This window comes from Canis lupus, chromosome 36 (assembly GCF_003254725.2).
Source record: "Canis lupus dingo isolate Sandy chromosome 36, ASM325472v2, whole genome shotgun sequence".
Lineage (NCBI taxonomy): Eukaryota > Metazoa > Chordata > Mammalia > Carnivora > Canidae > Canis > Canis lupus.
Genome location: NC_064278.1, coordinates 16,744,847 through 16,763,876, shown reverse-complemented (window position 1 = coordinate 16,763,876; position 19,030 = coordinate 16,744,847). Strand labels below are relative to the sequence as shown.

General features: G+C 42.1%; 1 long non-coding RNA gene across 2 annotated transcripts in view; it reads right to left on the bottom strand.

Moving 5' to 3' along the window:
* The window catches only part of LOC118350466 (uncharacterized), a 145,649-nt gene that overhangs the window by 68,362 nt on the left and 58,257 nt on the right, over positions 1 to 19,030 (bottom strand). The window contains exons 7-8 of one of the 2 annotated variants that reach the window (XR_007408524.1): positions 11,245 to 11,350; positions 10,002 to 10,106 (exon numbers count right to left, since the gene is read on the bottom strand). This is a non-coding gene — a long non-coding RNA (uncharacterized LOC118350466). The remainder of the gene's footprint in view (positions 1 to 10,001; positions 10,107 to 11,244; positions 11,351 to 19,030) is intronic. The other variant, XR_004804320.2, reaches the window with a different exon arrangement.

Below are 19,030 nucleotides of genomic sequence, written 5' to 3'. Positions count from 1 at the left end.
AATAAGTCATTTTATATTTGAAAACTATTGTTTTTGCAATATAAACGACGGAAAGGAAAGTGCAGACATTTCTTAAATTTACAGAAACCAATCTTTTTTTTTTTTTAAGATTTTATTTATTCATTCATGAGAGACACACAGAGAGAGGCAGAGACATAGGCAGAGGGAAAAGCAGGCTCCCCGAAGTGGGACTGGATCCCAGGCCCCCGGGATCATGCCCTGAGCCAAAGGCAGATGCTCAACCATTGAGCCACCCAGGCGTCCTTATAGAAACCAATCTTTCACATTTGGCAGGAACTATAAAAGCTAATATTTGAGAGCCACCTAACCACAGACGTTATGCTAAGTACTTTATATACATTATCTTGTTTACTCCTCAGCTATCCCATGAAATGGTGCTATTATCACACCTTTGGCCAAGTGGGGAGACAGAGGCACATCCCTGGGATAGGACTGCGACTTCAATGCAGGTGTGTTCTGACCAGAGTCAAACCCTTCCCCACCACTCCACACCATGTCCCAGGACAGGAAGCACAGGGAGCCAAGCTTGGGTTTAACCATGGCCTCAGCCACCACTGGCTTCCTGTCCTGACACAGGGAATTGAGACTCCACTGGGAATTAGGGAAAACAACTATAAAACCAAAATTATGACCCTGACATTTCCAACAGTCTGGTAGACTGTACACATGCTGCAGGGTATCAGTAGAATAACACTAATAAAACTATATGCTGATGTGGCTCTTTCCTATGACATCCTTGCCAAGGAAGGAAACCTTGCAGGGAAGTCCAGGAAAAATCAAGTTCGATTGAAAATCTTCAGTTACTAAAAGAAATCAGTAGGGGACAGCATTATATGTACGCCTTGAAAGAAGTAGGTGCTGACCCATGTTGTTCTGCTGGATTGGGAGAGCTTTGTGAAGGACATTTATTTCTTTGTCCCTACCCTCAACCTTTAAGGTGAACCTAACGATGTCATTCATCCACTAGCCTGGCATTAATAGAGTTCTATCATGACAAGGTGTCATCCTGGACCATCTGGATAGACCCCAGATGAAGCTGGCCTGTCCATGTAATTGAGAATATTATATTTTATTGGAAAAAATCTATATACTTTTTAAAGACAAATGCACGGGTTTTAGCTTTCTGTGATGTGTTAATAAATCACCACAGCTGACTTTCTCACAGTCATGTAGGTTAGAAGTCTGGGCACAGAGGGTATGTGTCAAGGTGTCAGTCTGGGCTGGGGTCCAGCTGTGGGTCATCTGAGGCCCAGGGTCCTTCCAAGTTTATCCACATTTTTGGCAGGATCTGTTTCCTTGCAGGTGTAAGACTGAGATCCCCCATTTCCTCTGTGATTGTCAGCCAGGCTTCTCTCAGCCCCTAAAAGGCTTCCTCCATTCCTTGCATTCCTTGTCATATGACTCCCACTTCAAGCCATCAAGGGCATGTACAATCCTTTTGCTTCAGATGTCAGACTTTGTCCTCTGCTTTTAAAAGGCCTGCCTGATTAGGCCAAGTCCACTAGGATAATCTACCTGTTCTCATGTCACATAACATGATCATGTATCTCATTGTATGCATAGTTTCTATGCTCATAGTTTCCCCATGTTCAAGGAGACTGGACAAGCTTGTGGATCATTGGGGATCTTCTTAGGACTCTACCAGCTATTGTAAGTGTGCATTTATGTAAAAATAGTGTTTTCTCAACCACTTTGACAGTGGTCTTCCCTGGGGTCATTGGGATATGATGGGAAGCAAGGATAATTAACACCCTATAGTAGTCAAAATAGAACTGCCCTGGACAAATGACCCATAGGACCCTCACTGAGAAACAGTAAACTAACTGAAACAGAAAGAATCTTAAAATTTGATGGAATGCCACAGCCCTTCTTTGAGTAAAAAACGGTCCATTAAAGACAGTAACTTCCCTTTCATACCGGTGGATTCCTCTGAACCAGGCCAAAGAGAAAACAAGTGGAAGGAAGCTAAATAGCCACATAATAATGGAAGCCTAGTTATTCCACACAACAGGACTAAGGAAGGAAATGTTTATTTTTCTTAATGTGATTTCAGATTTAATTTTTCACCACCTTCATCCTCAATTAATGTCTGTAGTTGGAAGATGCTTAAATGTAAGAGGTCAACCAATGCAGGGACCAGGCTAACTACTCTTCTCAATGGCAGCTATACTAAAGGAAAACTTGATCTGGAGTTTCATCTCTCGGATTTAGCACACTGCTGTGAGGGCTGGGGGCAGGGGGGTATCCTGAAAATGGGGTTATCCTGAAAACGAGGGTCTGTCCTGTGGAAGGAAAGGGATTTGAGGAACAGGAAGCAAGGGAGCAAGGTCCTTCCTACCTAGAGGTTATCAAGCATTTGAGCAGGGTCTCGAAGGATGGGAAGGTTTCAATTTTTGAGATATGGCAGGGAAAAGTTCAGCAATGAAGAGGAGAGCAGCTTAAAAGGCAGTGAAACTAGAGCAGGTTACTGCTTTAAGAGGAAGATGCTGGAGGATGTTTGTAGGCCAAGAATGAGTCCATGGAAGAGAAAAGAAAGAAAATGCAGACTAAAGGTACAAGATTAAGGGGACCATGCAAGATCCTAGGAAAGACAGGACGGGATAGGATGGAAGGTGCAGCGGAAAGAGTGACCTATAGACCCCCTGCTTCTGCAACAGGCAGAGGGAAGAGAGAATGGGTAAAAGCGCAGAGATTTTGATTTGGGTAGGAAGAGGGGAGCTAGGTCGGGTGGCCTCAGTCCTTTGCCAGTGAGGATTAAAAAGTGAATTATATCTTACACATTTAAAAGGGGCCAATATTTCTTCTACACATAGCTATCCCTGCTGTGCTTTGGGTGGGTGGGGGAGTTGGGAAATAATATTAAAATTAAAAGGAGAAAAAGCATCAATAACTAAGGGAGGGAATTAACTTTTGCTGAGTTATTAGTATTCAAACCATGGCATTTCACCAAAAAGAAATGCACACGGAATAGAAGTGTTTCTTAAGAGCAGGAGAGAGAGAACCCCAAGGTAGCCAATGGTCCAAAGGTTCCTGAAAGAGAGGCCCCAGATACTGGCTCCTCTACCCTCCAAACCCTTCCCGGAGCAAAATGTGTCTTCACAATTGAAGAGGTGGGAGCAGTTGCTATTGTGACCGGATGGGTGGAAAGCAAGTTCTGTTTACCCAATTTTTTTATCAATTTGCCTATAACCAGGAGTTCATAGAAAGAGAGAGAAGCCATGGGCCCCACACTCACCAATATGCTAGCTTATAAAATGCTAGCTTATAAAAGGAGGGGGTGGGTGGTTATCTTCCATTCACATTTTGAAGGAAATGTTACAATTTAGAGAAAAATTAGCTATTAGCTATTTAGTCTTTTGTAAAAGGAACAATTTTGTAATGTCCCGAAACTATCTGAACTGGATAAGGGGACTGGAGGAAATTTCACATAATAAATCAGTTTTTCCTAAGTGAGCAACTATAGCAGAAGGAGGGTAAATTAAACGCTTTACCCATGTCCAGTCCATTATGACAATCAGCATCCATTTTCACAATGAGAACACGCACTGCTACCATCCCTCACACAACCTTGGCCTCGAACCTTCCATTCCAACTGACAAACTAGATTTTATTGCAGCTTGGGAATAGAACTTTGGTTCTTACTTATTTTTAATACATTAAAGACACTTTGGCGTCACTGATTTGGGTCAGACACGTGCCATCTTCAAGGGGAATTGAGTAAAGATGCCACTCATGCAAATGAATGGGAAAATTTTTGATGTGCCAAGTTTAAGAAAAAAAGTAATGAATGTGCAATGGTGTTACCCTTCTAATATTATGAGTAACCAACAGAGTTTGATGTACAGTATGCATTTGCAATAAGGTTTTTATATCAGTCAAACCATATAAAGAGTGATATGCAACTTGAAACAGGACCCAAGGCTTAGCAGAGTATGACAAGATCAAATAGCAATTTAGAAAAGGAGGACTAGGAGAAACAGATTGTTTGGAATCCATTTCTAGAGTTATCGAAGCAGAGTCCAGGCCAGCTTTTTGCAAAATCCTATGAAAGTTTGAGTCATGATGAAGGACTGGTTGGCAGGCCTCTAACATAGCCTAGAGAAATGTATTATGATTCAGGAATATTAAAGAAATGGACTACTCAAAAAAAAAAAAAAAGAAAGAAAAGAAAAGAAAAGAAATGGACTACTCAGCAAGAATGCCATAGCTCTCCCATAGATTAGAAAACTCAGCATGTTCAAGGCTATTAAGGAAAGCCTAGAGCAAAATAAAAGAGAGTAAATCCTGGTACTGTTGGGTTTATAGATATCCTTCTCCTTCCAAATAAAGGCATATGAGGGAAAAAAACACATTTTTCATTTGTATGTTGGCCCTGGAGCAAACTCTGATGTGATTTGCTTTATCCCCGCCTTCACATGTTATGTTGGATGGTTATGAAGAGGGGAGGAGTGGCAGTGTCATAGCTGAGAGATTGGTTGGGGGGGGGGGGGAGCACAAAGGATGACAGTGTCTAGCAGAGCTGAAACAGGGGAACCAACCATCCTGTTTGGCCAAGACTGGGAGGTTTCTTGGGACTCAAGACTTTCAGTGCTAAAACTATGAGAATCCCAGGCCAACTGAGATGACTGGTCACCCTAGCAGGCATGGAGGAAACTGCAGGAATGGCATTTGGGGGTAACCGAGCAGGCCAAGGCTTTACCACCCCAGGCTGTCAGGAGAAGCAAGACTGTTGTGCCTGCCATGGTCTCACAGACATCTAACCAGATGGTAGTTTGGCTCCCACATACCATGGAGGAACACAAGTCACACAAACACACAGACATGGACACACATATATTGTGTATCTTCTCTATAAGTATATTTACATTCTAGAACACATACAAGTAAGTTATAGGATTCATACAGGTAAGGGGAATTCTCCCATTCTACTCAGAGACAACCACTTTTAATTCCTAGGTGAACTTTCTGCTTTACCCATAGTCCTTAACCTTGATAACATATTAGAATAACCTGGGAAGTATCTCGAAAATAGTAAAGCCCAGGGCAAACCTCCAGAGACTGATTTCAGTGGTCTGGAGAGGTCAAATTTTGTTGGTCTGATCTGATTTCATTGATCTGGCATCAGTATTTTTTAAAGGTTTCCTCAAGGTTTCTAAGACTCTGAGAAAGTTGGGAACCCTACTCTAATCCCTTTTCAATGTGTCAGTCCTCCCCACCTACGTAGACATAGACACATACACACACACACACACACACACACACACACACACACGTTTGTATCCTACCCGGCATGCTATTTTCTTTTCTGCTTTGTCCACTCAACAATATATAGTGAATGGCTTCCCACATCAATAAATCAATTTTGCAACTCCATAGGTGGTAGCACAGTATTCCGATGTATGACTTGATTTATTTAACAAATTCCTATTGTTGAACATTTTTCCTGTCTCCAAATTTTGCTCTCACATCTGCACTGGGAATAATAATTAAAATTCTGAACTCTAAATCAAATGGCTCTGGTCTATGTCCCAGGTGCTGCCCTCTTAGCCACAAGTGGCCTCAAACAAATCATTTAATCCCTCTGAGCCTCAGGTTCCTCCTCTGTTGAATGAGCTTATAGTGGGACCTACCTCTTTTTTTTTTTTTTAAGATTTTATTGATTTATTCATGAGAGACACAGAGAGAGAGAGAGAGGCAGAGACACAGGCAGAGGGAGAAGCAGGCTCCATGCAAGGAGCCCAACGCAGGATTCAAGGATCACGTCCTGAGCCAAAGGCAGACATTCAACCACCGACCCACCCACGTGTCCCAGTGGTGCCTACTTTTTAAATGAGAAAACATATATAAAGAACTAACCATGAGCATTAAAAGCATTAGCAATTGTGGATCTCCTGGGTGGATCAGTCGGCTAAGCATCTGACTCTTGGTTTAAGCTCAGATCATGATCTCAGGGTTGTGAGATCAAGCCCCACATTGGGCTCCAAGCTCAGTGTGGAGTCTGCTTCAGATTCTCTCTCCCTCTACCCCTCCCCCTGCTTGAACTCGTTCACACTCTCTCTCTCTCTCTCAAGTTAAAAAAAAAAAAATTGTGATTGTGCGACTATTAATCTTTGCCCACTTCCCAAATTATTTGCTTAGGATAAATACCCAGAAGTTCAATTTTTAGTCAAACGGTATGCACATTTTTGAGGCTTGTGATATAATTACCTAAGCACCCTCCCACAAAAGTTTAAATTGAGAGTATCATGTAATTACCAGCATCAATGCTAAGAGTAAAAGGTGACTTTACCCATTTTTTCAACCCCTTACTCATGTTGCACCAATTCCATGTCTTAATTCGCTATACTTTTAATGCATTTTATTTTTTATGCACGAACATAGCAGAATGTTCTGGAAAACTTGAAAATTAAGCATAACATTCCCCTATAATGTATTGAACTGTACATTAAGAACTGTATTATCAAGAACTGTATTGAAAAATATAATAATACCTGTAATTTATTTGTAATTTATCTCCTAACTGTATGGCAAAGAATTAAAAAATTAGGTCATTCACATACATACATAAATACACACACACACACACAAATGGCACAAGACAGGTAAAATAAATACTTAGAGGAAAAAAATCTTAATATTTGAAACAAGGGAATACTAGCTACACTAAGAGGATATAAGGCAGTCGTTAATTTCAGCTCTGAGCTTCCTAGCAACAAAAGTAAAAATATTCCCATTCAAAATAAAAGGGAGCAGTTCATCTATAAATAATGTCTTCCTGTTACTAAATCCTAAGAATTACCATGCATTTCCTTACGTAAAAGCCACCATCTAACATAACGAACAATATACTTTGGCATAAACTTGTTGAAGATGTAAAATTTTTCAAGTGAAAAGGCAAGGACATAAGATACGGTTGTATTTCAGTAAAGATGGGTCTTTTGGTTCTAAAATACACCATATATGTTGTTTTTGGTGATCCCAAGTTCGGTGTTTCTCAAGTATGAGTTCAATCACGGTGGTCAGTAGTGCTGTTTAACAACTATTTCTTATTTTCCCCACTTTTCAAACTTACTGTAAGTTTGCACTTCTCTGTCTCCTAAGATTAGGTAAAACCATCTGATATTCTGTAACCTATGAAATGTGAACTTCAGTAAGAAGTTTCAGGTAGATGCTTCAAATACCATGGCACATTTTGCCACAGTATCATCCTGCTGTGGTCATTAAAGGTGATCAACAACAGATTCTTAGATGTGACGCCTAAAGCACAAGCAATCAAAGAAAAAATAGATAAATTAGACTTCATAAAATTAAAAACTTTTGTGCATCAAAGAACACTACCCAGAAAGTGGTAAGACAACCCACAGAATGGGAGGAAATGTTCAATCACATATCTGATAAGGACCTAATGTCCAGAATATATAAAGAACTGTTATAGCTGAACATTAAAAAGACAACCTAGTTAAAAAATAGACATTTCTCCAAAGGAGAAATAGGGATAGCCAAGAAGCACATGAAAAGATGCTCAACATCATTAGTCATCACAAATCAAAACTGCTTCCTACAGGGGCGCCTGGGTGGCGCAGTTGGTCAAACATCTGACTCTTGGTTTCAGCTCAGGTCATGATCTTAGGGGCCTGGGATGGAGCTCCGTGTAGGGCTCCACTCACAGCATGGAGTCTGCTTGAGATTCTTCCTCTTTGTCTCCCCTGCCCCTCCTGCTTGTGCTGTCTCTCATTCTCTCTCTCTCTCTCTCTCTCTCAAATAAATAAATAAAATCTTTTTTAAAAAGCTGCTTCCTACATCAAAAAGAAAGACAATAACATTTGAAGAGGTTGTACAGAAATTGGAACCTTTGTACACTGCTGATAGGAATGTAAAATGGTGCAGCCACTGTGGCAAACAGTCTGGCGGCTCCTCAAAAAGTTAAACATAGAGTTACGGGCAGACCCAGTGGCCCAGCGGTTTAGCACCACCTTCAGCCCAGGGTGTGATCCTGGGGACCTGGGATTGAGTTCCACGTCAGGCTCCCTGCATGGAGCCTGCTTCTCCCTCTGCCTGTGTCTCTGCCTCTGTGTGTGTGTGTGTGTGTGTCTCTCATGAATAAATAAATAAAATTTCTAAAAAAATAAAACACAAACATAGAGTTACAACTCAGCAATTTCACACCTAGATATACAGGCAAGAGAATTAAAAATCTATATTTACACAAAACTTACACATGATTGTTCATAGCAACATTATTCACAATAGCCCAAAGTTAAAGACAACCCAAATGTCCATCAATTGATGAATGGAGGGCACCTGGGTGGCTCAGTGGTTGAGCTTCTGCCTTTGGCTCAGGTCTTGATCCCAGGGTCCTGGGATCGCATTCCACACTGGTCTCCCTACGGGGAGCCTGCTTCTCCCTCTGCCTGTGTCTCTACCTCTCTCTCTGTGTCTCTCATGAATAAATAAATAAAACCTTTTTAAAAATTGGTGAATGGATAAACAAAATGTAATATATCTATACTATGGAATATTATTCAGCCATAAAAAGGAATGGGGTTTTGGTACATGCTACAACATGAATGAGCCTTGAAAATATCATACTGAATGAAAGAAGCCAGACACATAAGGCTACATATTTTGTGATTCTATTTATGTGGAATGTCCAAACAAGGGCAATCCATAGAGAAGAGACAGTAGATTAGTGTTTGCCAGGACTGGTATGTGGGGAAGATGGGAAGTGACTGCCGGTAGGTACAGGATTTCTTTTTAGGGTGCTGAAAATATTCTAGAATTAGGTAGTGATGATAAATTAGGTAATAAGTATTACACAACTATATGAATATACTTTAAAAAATCACCAAATTGTACCCTTTTAAATGGCAAAATGTGATGGTATATCTTAATTTAAAAATTTTTAAGCCTGCTAAGGTCAAAATGAAGCCTCAGCTAGCCTGGTTCCCTGAATGACCTCAAATTAGCAAAACCCCTCAACTTCTTTTGAGTTCTGTAACCGAGGTTTTTTTTTTTTTAATATTGTTGTATAAGTTTACCTATCCTTACTGATACAAAAACACAAATTCCTTTTAAAAGGAGGAAGTTGGAATAGGTCCAAAGTTAATATAAATTATTTTCATTATTATGTCACTTAGATATATGCAAATATAAATTTCAGCTTAAGGTTCTTAGGTTTATATATACAAACAACTATAAAGCCAAAACAAGCTTATAAGTTAACACAAACCTACAAAACCAATGAAATTCAAGTTACCAACATGAAATCAATGTGGAAGGTGATGCTGTTTGCTAAAACTGAATCACAGTGACCACTGAGGTCCCACATGTCTGACGTGCATATAGTGTCATACTGTGACACCTCAATTCCCCATCACCCTTCTAGATTCAAACTCCCACAACAATTTACCAATTTACCCAGTCTTCACTCGGCACAAATGCATCTCATGACCCTGTAGCAAAGGAATTCTACTCTATGCCGACACAAAAACTAACACAAACACAAATTACAGACAAAGAAATAGTATGGCAGTATTTGTTTTCAAACTGATTATTTAGGATACTTAGAATATATTTATATTAGCTTTTCTGGATTTTTGTCAAAATGAAACATTTCATTTCTCATTCTTTTAGAAAGATCTCATGTCCCCGAGCACACGTTTGCAGACCCATGGCTCTCAGTTTAAGAAACACTTCTGTAGGATAGACCACTAGACTATGCGCTGGAATCACCTGGGAGGGCTCATTAAACACCGATTTTTGGGTCCTACCTTCAGCTTCCAATTCAGTATGTCTGAGGTGGGGCCCAAGAGTTTACATTTCTAACAATTTCCTAAGTGATACTGATGCTGGTGCTCCGAGGCCACTCTTTGAGGACCACTGCCCTTTATCAAATATTAGTTGGCACCCTAGTAACATTCAATTCAAGACAAATTTCTGTGGAATGAGCCAGACAGCAATCAACTCAAGGATACACTCACCTCTGATGTGGGAAGATCAGCATTCTGTAGGGCTGATTGGAGACAGAATCATCAGCTTTGATCACCAAACAATTAGGCTGAAATGTTAGCCTTCGATAATGAAAACTGCAATTGTTAATTTTACTTGTCAACTTGACTAAGCCACAGGATGCCCAGACATTTTGGTCATGCATTATGCTGGGTGTGTCTGGGAGGGTACTTCTGGATGAGATTAACATTTGAATCAGTGGACTATTAAAGCAGGTTGGCCTTCCTAATACAGGTGGGCCTCATGAAATCTGTTGAGGACCTGAATAAAACCAAAAGGCTGACCCTCCCCCAAGTCAGGAGGAACTGTGGCCCAACTACCTTAAGATGGGACATGATTTTTTCCTGCCTTTGTACTCAGACTAAAACATCCACTTTCTGATCTCAAGCCTGTTGGCATTCAAACTGGAAACACACCACCGCTCTCCTGGGTCTTTAGCTTGTCATAGTCACATGAGCTAATTCCTTAAGATAAATCTCTTTACCTATGTACATCCTATTGGTTTGGATTCTCTGGAGAACCCTGACTAATATAAAAACTAATGAGCCTTTCTTAGATTTTCACACAGACTAAGCCCAGAGGTAGAACGGGGAAATTCTCATTAATAAACCTCCGTGATCCGTCCACCTCCAGTCAAAGGTTTCTATAGCAACCTGAGTTCCAAAGCAAGGCTCAGGCCACATTTTCACAAACTACAGCTAGATGAGTGGAAATAAGTAACCCCTTGTGATCAAAAAAACGAGGAATTGTAATAAAAGACTAGCATCAGTGCCTGAGTTGAATTAATTCACCAAGATTTAGGACGCAGGGCACACACGCCTACTCTACCGTAGAGATCACCTAATTGCTTGAGGTCAAAGCAACATTTTCACACCATTACCACTGTTTCATACATGAAAATATTTCTTTTCTTCTTTTTCCTGAATTCATCCAAACTCTGAGAGGCCACACAGTATTGTGTTAACAGTGTGAGCGCTCTGCTGTCTTGTGTTCTGAATGTCAATATCATCCTTCTCTAGTTGTGATGACCTTGAACAAGTTAACCTACACAGGCTTGGGTTGACTCCTCTGCTCACTAGGAATAAGAATTCTAACCTGTATCAGTCAGGATCTAACCAATGAAATGAACTACTTTTAAGTATTTACAATAGGGTGTCATTCGAGGAATCCTTTCTACAGATGAAGGCAGAGCTGAGAGAGGAAACCATTACCTACCCTGGGGTGGAAGACAAGAGAGGAGATGAAGTGCTGGAAGTCCAGGGTCATCTGAGGAAGCCGGGTCTCTGAGGGCTTGTCTGGTAGCTGCTGCCAGGACGGCCACCTGAGGCAGAGATGGGGGTGGGGGAGGGGAATTCTCTGGGATTCTTCTTCCCTCACCTTTCAATCCTACCAATGCCTTCTACCAAGCACACCACCCACACACAGCCCAGGACACCTGCCCTACGAATTGGATCTCGTGTGGCTCACAGCGGGGCTACATCTGAGGCCAAGGGGCCTGTGACTAGCACAAGCCTGTAAGGATTAAGGGACAACAGACATGAAGCCCCTGATCTGCTGGAGATGGCGGTGTCCCTTAAATTGTGTTTTAAATTGGGGTTCTTGTGCCTCACCAGCTTTTTCCTCACCCCCTTCAACAAATTTTCCACTCTTCAGTTTCTCTCTGTCCTCCTACTCTCTCATCACCCAGTTCTCCCCTCCTACTTCCTCGCCCACACTCAACAGCAGACAGCAAGTTGGCTGGCCTCCCAAGAAGTCTGAGGGATGGTGGTTTCACAGTTCAGCCGCCAGATCCAGTGATGTCCTCCTCTCAGAGCCTGAATCCCTGCCTCCAGATGCCAGGGCTCAAAGGCACAAGCAGGACAACAGGACACATTGGCCCTTTGTCCTGAACTTCTCCCCGCTGACCCAGGCCCATCCCCAGTTGCCACATTAGAGTGCGTAGCTCACCAATCACCTCCTTTGAACACTTATCTCTACTTATCTGTAAAGAGGAGCAGGGGCGCCTGGGTGACTCAGCAGTTGAGCGGCTGCCTTCAGCCCAGGGCATGATCCCGGGGTCCCAGGATCGAGTCCCGCATTGGGCTCCCTGCATGGAGCCTGCTTCTCCCTCTGCCTTTGTCTCTGCCTCTCTCTCTCTGGCTCTCGTGAATAAATAAATAAAATCTTTAGAAAGAAAGAACAGATTGGCCCCAATCATCCTACGATATTACTATGGTTTACATTCATGTAAGGCTGGATCCTGGCATGTTCCCTGCCTGTGTTAGTCAAAAGCAAAAGTCCCCAAATTCTTGAGACCTGGTACAGAGCAGTTTTCTGTTTCCTGAAGAAGCATTTAAGGTTATCCTCAGAGCAGCACAGAATATAATATTCTCAAATCCAACCCTTCTTATAAATAATTTGTAGATTCAAATAATTCAGAATTACGAAGGGAAAATTAGGGCAAGGAAAGTAATTCCATTGCATAAGGTCTATGTGAACTTGTGTGCCTGTGTGTACCTTTATCATCCTCAAAACCCTATACGTTTCTCTTACATACCTCTTCGCTGGGGTGTATAAAAGAACCACTCCTCTGGCATCGTCCTAAACAACTGGAAACCAGTCCATCAGCGTGAGCAACACATACCAGTTTAAGTCCAACTAGCAAGCAGCTGGCTAAAAATTCAACTTTTGCTTTGTATTAGATGTGATAAAAGTCAGGGCAGGGTTTTAGACATTTCAACTGGCCCTGCTCCACCTGTATTGTGGTTCCCAAACCAGCAGCATCAGCAACACTGTCAGGACTGCAATGCTCGGACTCCACCCCCACCCCCACCCCATTAAAACAGAAAGTGCAGGGTGGGACTCAGCCTCCAGATGACAGTGATGTAGGTAAGATCTGAGAACAACTGTGTTAGGGGGAAAAAACCAATATAAAGCTGATTGATTTAAGTGAAACACATCATTGGTCTTTTTTAATGACCTGAATTTTAATTTAAATCCCAGATCCCAGAGCACCTGCGTGGCTGATTGAGCATCTGCCTTCAGCTCAGGTCGTGAACCCCGGGGTCCTGGGATTGAGTCCCTGCAGGGAGCCTGCTTCTCCCTCTGCCTATGTCTCTGCCTCTCTCTCTGTGTCTCTCATGAATAAATAAATAAAATCTTTCTAAATAAATAAATAAATCCCATTTCTCCCCCACAATCTGATATCTACAATCTTCCTAATGCCTACCTTATTCAGTACTCATTGTCCTGGGAAGACTTTTATTATTAAGGGAAGGTAATTGCAAGTAAGAATACAATGGAAATTAGAATGCTGCTACCCTTGTCCTGTCGAAATGAACCAATTCCCCTCCACCAAACCGTCATTTTTTAATATCTGGGGAGAAAGGAAGGCCATATGCCTTTTCTAGGCATGTCACACTTTTGCCAGTAAATGCCTCTTTCCTATAATTGGGTTAACGTGCACAAGTGCCCTTCTGTACCCACCAAAACATAGCAGGTCCCACCATGGGAATGGAGTCATATTTCCTTGGTCTTTTCGACCTTGTAAAAGCGCTTCCTCCTTTCCAAGTAGAGGGGAGTTTTGGCAAAGAATTCTCCAGAGTGACAAAAAGCACTTTCTCTTCACTGTTTGGTTGTGCTGTTAGGTTTGAGGCCTTTCTGCCCTGAGACAATACACTGCAGAGTTACTTGCTGCTGTTCTCCACCGGGCCTTCTGCAACCCTTACAATAACAGGCCGCCTTCTTAACATCAGAGAACCTGTAGCGGCCGTGAATCTAAGTTGAATGTAAATCAGGCCTGTACTATTACTCCAACTCTTAGCTGGACTGCACTGAGAGGTTTGATTTAAAGAAAGTAATGAAAAAAAAAAAAGAAAGAAAGAAAGTAATGTGGCTCTCCAGCTCGAAGGCCAGTGAGCAGGAAATGGACTCCCACATCAAGAGAATGCTAACTACGCTGGCAGGCACACAACCCAAAAACTAATTGGGGAAATTTAGGAAGTCAGAGAAGATGAATAAATAGAGAAGAACCAACCAATTTCCTTTTTTCCTTTTTATAAAGACTATGATTGTAGGCTGTAATCTTCTTCTCATCACTAATGAAATGGAGGAGAAGGGGAGTTTAAAATATGTGGTGGTGTTAAATAACCCATAACTAAATGCCTGGGCAACATCAAAACTATACATCTCAACTGGAAATACAATGAAGGGCCTAGGAATTTGATGTGTTTTTTTTTTTTTTTTGAAATAAAACTTTCTAAAAACAAAAGAACAAATAACGAAACAGAACAAAAAACTCAAAAAGAAAAAAAAGCTCCTTTAGTGCTAAACCAGAAATATATGATATACTTTTAAGCATTGCTTCCAGTTATATAAAACCAGCTGTAACTCTCCATAGCCTCAAGTGAAATAAAGATCTGCTGGTTAGCTTGTTAATTAGATCATTCTAGACAGTCAATCTGGGCAAATCATCTAGTTCCAGAGTTAATGTTTCTCCTTGTAATTATCTTATGTCTGTCTACAACCATCAAATTAACCAAATAATCGCCGGGTATCCAATATGATATGCAGACAAGCCACAGAGCGTCTACCGGGGCTTCTCCTTCTGTTCCTTCTCCTTCCTCCATATATTGCTACTATTAGGAAATAGTTCTGTCCATTTTCCTTTCCAAGTTTACTTGGGCCAGTAGAAGAAGATGGGCTGACCATCTTTAGAAGGATCTATTTGCAAAGTTACAAATCCGCCTTTTTTTTAATTGACACTCCCCCTCTAACGGCTTCAAATGTTTCACCAAAAATGCCCTTTCAGTTTGAAAGAATACAGAGAACACACAAAGACTGACATGCACAGACCTAGTGCTCCACAGTTTTCAGCGTGCTGTCTCATCCTGTGCTTGTCTCATCCCACAGCCCTGTGAGGTGGTGCTTATTTTACATGCATGAAAACTACCTTTTTGAGTGACTTTCCCAAAGCCAAAGGGCGAATAAAGTCAAAGAAGCCCTAGAACTCAGGTATCTTGTTCCAGAATGCTCTGAGGCTGGGCTGAAGTGTATTTCTAGGAGGCAAATACCAAGGAAGGTAGATTTCTTTTTTTTTTAATTTATTTTAGAGAGAGAGAGAGGGCAAGTGAGAGGAGGGGCAGAGGGGAGAGGGAGAAACAGGCTGAGCAGGGAACCCTTTGAGGGGTCAATCCCAGGACCCTGGGATCACGATCTGAGCTAAAGGCAGATGCTCAACCAACTGAGCCGCCCAGGTGCCCAGGAAGGTATAATTTTGAATCCCTTAACATGAGCGTAGAATACAGAAGAATCACTGCCACGGGGTGGACATGGACAGAAATGTCTGAGCTTGGCTTCTGTATTTATGAGGTTTATGTCTCTGAACTAGAGCTTTCTAACCATGGCATTGACATCCTCCACCCCTGCCTTCTCGATGCCAGTAAGAATGAGAAAATGAAGGTTTCTAGGGTTCCAGGTACAACGAAAATGGATGGCAATTGCAGAACTTCTCAGAACTCCCCTGACAATCTGTATTCTAGGTTTGTAATCCCAACATTTTGGGACATGAGATTTGTTTCATTTCAGAAAACCCAGATCCACACATAACTTTGTTATGTATGATGTTCGAGAATTGACAAAATTTCTGAATACTCCCTTCAAAATTCCTGGAGACAGGAGTCCAGTAAGTTAAGGAGGTTTAGCTTTAATGAGGCTAAGGTCTCACTGGGTACCGTCTTGGCTGGTTTTTCACAGACTGGGAGATTGTTTCAGAGCTGCAAGTTCAAAACCTCAACAGTCAGTTTAACCATAGGTAATTAGGCTCCAGGGAAACTATTCATTCTACCCAAACTCTGTCAGCACTGATTTTTAATTAAGAGCTACTTTACTGAATTAAACTGAATAAAACTTTTCCTATAAATCGACACTTGCAGGTTCTAACCAGGACATCCCACTTCTATAGAAGTTTTTTAGTGAGAATGACATTCTTGGAAAAAGGTAGACATTTGAGGATGTTATGGCAATTATTACATGTGAAATAAGGGTGGGGTGGCTTTAATGCCTGGAGCAAACAGAAAGGACTCTGAAATGTAAAAAGTAGTTGACAGTTCAAGGAGAGAAATTTCTCAATATGCATGCAACAAGGTCCAGGGGAGAGAAATGCCTTTCTTTCTTTCTTTCTTTCTTTCTTTCTTTCTTTCTTTCTTTCTTTCTTTCTTTCTTTCTTTCTTCCTTCCTTCCTTCCTTCCTTCCTTCCTTCCTTCCTTCCTTCCTTTCTTTCTTATTTTTGAGAAATGCTTTTATCCAGAAAAAAAGAAATGAGATACTTGAGGGCAACATGAAGACCAGCCACATACAGAATCCCTTAAAGATGTAGAAAGAAGGAAGCCAATCAAGAGACATTGCCCTGGATCCCATGGCAAAGAGGGGATCCCTGGATCTAGTACTTATCCAGTACTCCTTTGTTTCATTTAGAATGGTAAGAAACAGAAAAATAGGGGATCCCTGGGTGGCGCAGTGGTTTGGCGCCTGCCTTTGGCCCAGGGTGCGATCCTGGAGACCCGGGATCGAGTCCCACCCACGTCAGGCTCCTGGTGCATGGAGCCTGCTTCTCCCTCTGCCTGTGTCTCTGCCTCTCTGTGTGTGTGTGTGACTATCATAAATAAATAAATAAATAAATAAATAAATAAATAAATAAATAAATATATACTCAGACCGGCTAAAAACAATAAAACTGATTTATTGGTTCCTGTAACTGGAAGTCAGAGTTGGATTTGATTTAGTGCATTATCAAGGATCCAGGTTGTCCTTCCGTCTGTCAGATACTGTGGAGGAGCTCAGCTGGGGCTGTCAACCAGAGTGCAAACATGTGGCCTCTCCGCGTGCCTTGGACCTCTGCCACGGTGCTGAGATCAAAGAGGGAGCATCCCAGATGGAGTATTCAAAGGGACCCAGGAGGAAGCTGCAAGGCTCCTTCCTTCCTTCCTTCCTTCCTTCCTTCCTTCCTTCCTTCCTTCCTTCCTTCCTTCCTTCCCTCCTTCCTTCCTTCCTCTCTTTCTTTCTCTTCCTCTGACAGAGAGAGAGAAAGAGAGCACAAGCAGGGGGAGCAGCAGGCAGAGGAAGAGAGATGCAGGATCCCCGCGGAGCAGGGAGCCCACTATGAGCCTCCATCCCAAGACCCTGGGATCACAACCAGAGCCGAAGGCTAATGCTTAACCAATGAAGCCACCCAGGCATCCCAGCTTCTTATGACTCAGCCTTAGATATCTCAAAATGCCATTTCTATGCCATTCTATTGGTGACACAAGCCATGAAGGCCAACCCAGAGTTTAGGGGAAGAGGAAAAAACTCTTACTTCTTGAAGGAAAGAATAATATACATGTACAGAAAGGAAGAAACCCTTGGAGACTATCCACCACAAGGTGACATGGCCAAGCACCGTAGAGATGCTGCCTATGCAGAAATCTCGAATTAGCCACCACTGCCAGTGTGCGGAAGACCAAACTCTTGGTCTTTGAGACCCTCTGCCTGACCCAATTTACTTTTCCAGGCTCATCCTCCACTATTCTCAGACACTCATTTTTGCCTAAATCAATCCTGTGTTTTTCAACCTTCTTGCCCCCGACCTGATTATCCCCAGCTTGGGCGATTGCAAACCTCCCTGAACTCATCTACCACAACTGACCAGGCCTTTCCCGTGAAGCAGTTCCCTGGGTGATACACCGTCTTACAGCATGGTGCCAGGAAGGAGAATGGATAAGGAAAAACAACTTTTGCTCATTATTTTCTTGGTTTAATTTTTCACAACCAACATTAGTTTTATAATATAAAAACAAAACGTTTTAAGCAAGTGTAGTAGAAATACATTAGAAAGATTGGTAGGGGCTAGAATAACCCCAAAGTTTCACTTAAAAAATTTTTTAACTCTGGCAATACTAAAAAACAAACAAACAAAAAAACCCCTATCTAAATGGTATTAACTCATGGCTGTATTCTCTGTTAATATTGCACTATTTAGCAATGCATGCCTTCCCCTGGTTTATCATTTCCATACTCTAGCATTTTCCCTGAGACTGTTCAGTGGGTGTGAGGAACAGCCCTAGGAGGATTGGAAACTTTGAGCACTGCACCAGGCATGCCCTGCAATCTGCACAAAGCATTTGACAATTGAGCCATCAAATAAAAATTTGTCCTTAGCCCCGAGCCCGGGCTCACCATCTTTTATAAGCATGGAAAGAGGGGCCAGCTATGAATCATACCAAGGCCACTTCCCTCTTTAGGCTATTTCACAATGGAGAGCCTTGAAAATTGCCATCCCAGAAGAGAGAATCTGCTCTTTCCCTGGCTCTGTTTTTTTTTTCTTTTAATTTTTTTAAATTTATTTATGATAGTCACACAGAGAGAGAGAGGCAGAGACACAAGCAGGCTCCATGCACCGGGAGCCCGATGTGGGATTCGATCCCGGGTCTCCAGGATCGCGCCCTGGGCCAAAGGCAGGCGCCAAACCGCTGCGCCACCCAGGGATCCCTCCCTGACTCTGTTTTACACAACCTAAGCTCTGTAGATTAGATAAAAAATAGATTCTTTTGCTACTTCGGCCTTTACTCAACATTCACTCCCTTGAGTTAAAAAACAACAAAGCAGGGGCACCTGGGAGCATCTGCCTTCAGCTCAGGGTGTGATCCCCTGGGTCCTGGGATCGAGTCCCACATCAGGCTCCCCCGCAGGGAGCCTATGTCTATAGGCTCTGCCTATGTCTCTGCCTCTCTCTCTCTCTGTGTCTCTCATGAATAAATAAATAAAATCATTAAAAAAAAAAGCAAAGACACAGGGATATAGCTTCCATAAGACGATCCTTCAAGCCTTCCTCCAGTTTTCAGACAGGAGTACGACACATTCCTAACTAATGCAAAGATCTCGCATTTGTCATGGCCTGGAGAAAAGGAAGTCTGTAGCCTCCTCAGGATTAATAACTCTCACTGAGAATGCACACCTCCTTCTAACCCAAATTCATCTTGGTGGG